This window comes from Dermacentor albipictus, chromosome 1, assembly GCF_038994185.2.
Source record: "Dermacentor albipictus isolate Rhodes 1998 colony chromosome 1, USDA_Dalb.pri_finalv2, whole genome shotgun sequence".
NCBI classification, from domain to species: Eukaryota; Metazoa; Arthropoda; class Arachnida; order Ixodida; family Ixodidae; genus Dermacentor; species Dermacentor albipictus.
The window spans coordinates 305,696,601-305,702,352 of NC_091821.1; the positions used below are offsets into that span (position 1 = coordinate 305,696,601).

The 5,752-nt window shown below is 43.8% G+C and overlaps 1 long non-coding RNA gene across 2 annotated transcripts; it reads left to right on the forward strand.

Annotated features, from left to right (window-relative positions):
* The first annotated feature begins 280 nt into the window (after positions 1 to 280).
* Positions 281 to 5,258, forward strand: LOC135907261 (uncharacterized). 2 transcript variants are annotated; one of them, XR_010565953.1, is made up of 4 exons: positions 281 to 441; positions 1,641 to 1,758; positions 1,873 to 1,968; positions 4,553 to 5,258. It is a non-coding gene; the product is annotated as an uncharacterized lncRNA (long non-coding RNA). The 2 variants fall into 2 exon arrangements; XR_010565952.1 differs by lacking the exon at positions 4,553 to 5,258 and having other exon boundaries at positions 1,873 to 3,234.
* Positions 5,259 to 5,752: the final 494 nt, after the last annotated feature.

The window sequence follows — 5,752 nt, forward strand, 5'->3', positions numbered from 1 at the left end:
ACATGGGACACTGGTGGTCCATGGTCCCTGGGCATGTGACACTCGACAAATGCCGCTTTTCAATTACCCCGAATGACGCCAACACCGGCCACTGGTTATGTGCCACTCGGTATGTGCTGCCATTCAATGAACCTCTGGAATGTATCCCGTGCTCGGTTTAATCGAACCCGCGGCATATATATCTCGCCTGAATACATATTCAGACACGAACCACGTGAGCCCATCGCGGGGACGCCGCCAGTTGGCGCAGCGTGGAAAGCCTCAGAGAGGAGCCTGGCTGCAGCAGATGCGTCATACATGACGCCAAACAAGATGCGCCAGATGCGACATTTTTTCTCCGCGAGCATCATGGTTGAGGCAACAGACTACACGAACTCTTATGTTGCAGCGATCGTCACAAAGGGCGAAGAAAAAGCCGCGGCGGGTTCCAGCATAAAGCACGTAAGTGGAGCAACTGTACTTGGGCCGCACACCTTAATTGGTATGTTTTTCTGCTTGGGGGCGGTCAACGCGGCTAAATGTGTAATCCACAAATGTACATATGATAACCGACAAACGTAGATAACATGAGGTTCTTTTCCCTAATAAGGAGACCATTGTTTCTTGTTACACGTTTTCTTATCAAAGTATCTGCTTTATTACTTGGATAAAGGTTTTGGGATCTCACTAGTCACTCGTCATAAGCAGCAGCCCACTGGTATCAATTGGAGTCCATGCGCTTATCGATTCAAATTGTACGGTGGTAATATTCGGCAACGGTGTGGTTGTTTTCTTCGAGCAGCATCCCACTGGTTCATTTTAATTAGGTAACAATAATATCTCAGTCAGTTTACGCATTCAACGCTCGACAGCCGCCATCAAGCGAACCTGTTTAAAGACGATGAACTTTATCAGCTGCGGCGCTTCAACGACATAACGGCTGCACGGCTTCCGTCATCAGCGATCCGCTGCGTCTGGCCGCGTAATGACGCGTTACCAGAAGAACAAGAAATTCTAGCTGGCGTGAAAATTCATCGCTGGAACCAAGTACAGTCTGCTCAGAGAGTAGCCACGAAAGAGGACAAACCTTGCAGCCCCTGGGCCTGTGCACCGGGGAGTAAAAAAGCAGTGGTTCACATTTTGAACTTTGAATTAATTTGCGTGCGAGGCACATAAAACCAATTCCTACAGTCATTTCTTTAATGTAGAAGATAATAATAATCATAAATGTATTGCTTTTCAAAGGCAATTCAAGGGAAGCTCTTGACATTTTTGCAGTCGCTAAAATTCCTAACATCTAGTAAAGCATAAATAATAAATAGTTTTGGCTGCTTCTGCATAAATGATACACCGCGATAAATTCACTGCGCATTAGTGGGAAATGTACTTCCGGTGATAAAGTCGGTATAATTGCATTTTAGACATAATAAAATGATTGAGCTTATTACTAGTATCTGGCAGAAGCAATTGCCATCTAATCGAGGTTTGACGAAGCACAGCCCGCACAGGGACACCATTGAAAGTAACGCACACGCAAAACAGTGTTGTGTTTGTGTGCTTTTCTGTGATGAAGAGTTTTCTGCGCTGTTCTTAGTTATGAGTCACAAACTCACCCACACTTGCACCATTGTAAATGAGCCCCTTTTTTCGTTCAACTCCAGCCTTCAAAACGCTGCTGATATTTTTTTCACCCCTTTGGTCTTTATTGTATCTGGACGCACAAGTCAACAGTGAATGCGTCACCACTGGAAGTACCATCAAGGCAAGAATCCTCCCTAGGTATGTTTATGAACGCTTAAACTAGAACCGTGATTTGTTCATTTATTGAACTAACTTTTCTTTCACAATTTCTTGAATGCATGTTTATCATGGCTTCATCAATTCTCATTGCAGGAAGACTGAAAAAAGAGAGATTATTGGTCTGCTAGCCGTCTACGCCATGTCATATAAATCTCAACGGTCACCATAATGACAACAGACCTTCTTGAAGTATGTGCCTCAAGATAAAATGATTGCAAGGTCACCAGATTAGAGGAGTGTGCGCCTTGTCACAAAAAGCAGCAGTCTACAGTTTTGTATCATAGCGAGTGGGGATGTTAAAACTTGACATACAAGCTTACTTGCCTTTAAGACAGTTTTATGACAAACGCACAGGTACTATGTTGAGTACCGACTTGTTTTTTTTTGTCATTATAACCATGACGACCATACCAAACAATGTAGCGAACTCCTACTTGCTAATGCACAAACTGTGTCATCTTCTCCTAGCAAATTAGCTCGACGGGCATTACTGCCAAGTCTCACATGCTCCCTCACAACGTAAATTTATTATATGAAAAATGAATAAATTTAAAACGATAAAATGCTCTCAGTGCAATTCTGAGGCAATGATACCGTATGTTGACTGAATCTCTGGCAGTCACTCTTGCATGATTCATGTACAGTTACCACGAAATCGATAAATAAACTGGGCTAGCCCTGTAGCATAAGAAGTAGCTATAAAAGGCAAGTTACAGCTGGACATGCGACGTCACCGCGAGCGACTAAAATTATTTTACTTATATTATCATAACAAAATAAAACTAGAGAAAGGTATTTCATTGAGCCTCCCTTACCCGTGGCGCTAGGCGTTCCTGTCATTCTAAAAAAGTCGGCGCATTTTTGTGTAAAACAAATGTATTCAAACACTCATTTTTCCCGCACCATTGTTCAATGGAAGATTGCCTGGAAACGTGGTCAATTCTGAAACGGTGAACTTGTTTCTACAAGCCCTGAGTGAACAATAGGGCACACAAGTAATCTCTTTCGAGTCGAGTGTGTCGCTTTTGTACTCGATTCTACTGTGTTATGGACTAAGGTCGAGTCTCGTTGTTTGCTGCCTCTGTTGCAATGTACGTTTTCTCTGTTTTTATTATTTCTGTACCCAACTCCTGCCGAAGGCTTGTAATACAGGCTGGTGGTATTTGCTAAATAAATAAATAAATAAATAAATAAACAAACAAATATTTAATTAATTAATTAATTAATTAATTAATAAAGCAGAGGCTTCCTTACGCACAATTCCACTGATTCCACTATGCATGAGGAAGCGGTTGTTCAGGCAGAATTAAATATATTTCTGGAACAACGTAAGTGGTGAAATGACTCGCCGCCCACGTACCATGTCAAGTACGCACATATAGCAGTAACAAGTATGGGTTCCTTCAACCCTTGCAGTATTTTTAGCATGCGTCTCATTGTGTGCTTGCCCAAGTAGTCCCGATAAGGGTCCTCCAGGGCATTTCATGCTCACTGTGTGAAAAGAGAGAAAATAGTAGATTAAAAACCAGAATCGATTTCAAGAAATGCAGCTAGGGGTGCGGGTGCATTCTCGCATGTCTGTGTTTCAAGCGATAGCGTTAGCGCAGACACGCAAGTACACATTCTTCAGCTGTCGTAAAGATGAGCTTGCGCACTGAATGCCCGGCTTCGTGAGGCATCGTAATGAAGGGCTACGGGTTAACGCTGACCGCGTCTGCTTCTATAAGGCGCACGCGAGCATTTTCTCGTCCAACCCTCGCCAGAGCATAACCGCTGCAGCTGGGAATCGATTGAAAGCCACAGATGCCGCAATGAGCTATTGCGATTTGAGTGCCGGTGAAGTTACGATCAAAATAAAATTCAAATAAAATAACATGGTGGCTCATAACTCGCGACGCTGCTAAATGGGCCAGTGGAAGGTCACGAATTAACAAAGACACAAAATAGACCCTTCATTATCAAGCAAAACGTCCGAAGTCACTTTAGCACTTCTTATGATTTGCCTTATGCCCAATTGAATGCCGCTGAGTGGCCCTTCGAGTTATTAACACCTTGCGGGCAAGCGAGCGGGTTGAGTTGCTTGGCCAACACCTGCTAGTAGCCCAAGACTGGTTTACTTCGACCACTGACGTCATGCTACCGTGGCCGACTGCCACAGAATCTAATCAAGACGCTCACGACTAAGTTCAGAATTAGGTGCCAACGAGGCCCAAATGAAGTTTTACTGAAGCTCCCGACTAAGCGGCGGTGATCCTAATGTCACTGTTTTCGTCACACCATGCTTGACAATGAAAATTTCGGTCCAAGTAGCATGATGCCATGAAGCAGAGTGCACAGGCCTGCTATCTAGGAGACGCTGGATTAGCCCATTAAGTAGAACACTCTGCTTCTCAGCGTGGGGGTCGTAGGTTGGAAACTCACTGCCGCCAACGTTCTTCCTTTCGAATTTGTTCTGTTTTTTTTTTTATACATTGACATTTTTAATGGCATTACTGAGGGGAAGTTGGAACTAAAGCAAGAGCTTGTGCTTTCGTGGAACGCGCGGATAACGCAGGCTCCGGAGAGTGAGGGTGGCGCGGCGTTGCGGCGATGCCCTCGTGCAACGCCAGAGGGGCCCCGGGCTCTTGCAAGCCCTGCCAAGTCGAGGCGCGCAGATAACGTGGCGTCATAGCCAATAGGAATTTAGGCACCGTTTCGCTGCTACAGACAGCGTCTTCTTCGCTCAATGGCCATTTGATGATTTCGCAACAATAATACATTTCTTCTTGAACAGCTGTGCAGGCCTGTCTGGACAAATGCCGCTTCAGGAAATAAGAACAACAATTTTTATGTCGTCCTTCTCAAGAAAACTACGAATCAAGCTTCGTTTCTTCGTTTCACTTACCTGCGGGCTTGAGTGGGACCGAGTTTAAAGGAAGCGGAAAAGACTCGAGCTGACGTGGGCGGAGTTGCTCTAGCGTGGAAGTCGACAGCACGCGTGACAAGACTTCTGCGTTACGGGATCGTAAATCTCTCAGACTCCATCAATAGCGTCAAGAGGAAAATTTCCCACGTCGCCGTCATTAAACACAGCAGCCGAGCTCACAGTGCCCGTCGGCAACATACTTTGATTGATTGTACTTGCTATTGCTGGCGAGATTCTTTTCTTTACATTTACTCCGTGGCGGATACTCAAGGTACGGATTCGTTTCCGTTGTGCTTATTTTTTCTCTATTTACACTTTCATTTATTCATTCGTCCTTTGTTTATCCTCTTTGTACCTTCGCCATTATGACCGAAGGTATTTGATGTAAGAAAAATAAAACTCATTGCAGGATTGCGGTATTGGATGCACATAGATTAATATATGCAGTGACGGCGCTCGATTGGCTTACCTTTCTTTTCTTATCTTTCTTGTAAATTGAGCTACGCTAGAAGCATCTAAACCTGGCATAGGAATGGTCATTCTTTAATTATGCACCACATGTCATATGTGCCGTTTGTTCTTTTCACTCTCTCTCTCTTTCGCATTTCCTTTTTGCCTTTATTTATTCTAATATATACACCGTTCTCGTTCACAACTGTGATGGCCAAGAGACTTAATGGCGGAGCGATTGCTTGCGCCGGTCACCAGTTTAAGAACGCTCTGTTCCATTGCAAACCAGTTGTCGTGTAGAGATAAAAAGAACGACTCCTATTCTATTTATGTTTGTTACGCTGCAAAAATAAATAAGCAAAAACTATTATGAAGCCTAAATACATAAATATACTAATAAACGTTATCATAACAAAGATACATACCATATAATGATACTTTTCTTGCTCCTTTGCGCCATACCGAAAACAAACACTTTGGCGGATAGTATCATGAAGCTACGAGTTAATAGAAATTGAAGCATTTGGTTATGACGCGGTTTGTGCCGCAACGCGAGCGTATACTGACAAACAGCTGGCCATGCTAGTGACACTATAGAAAGGAGACACCGATAAAAGG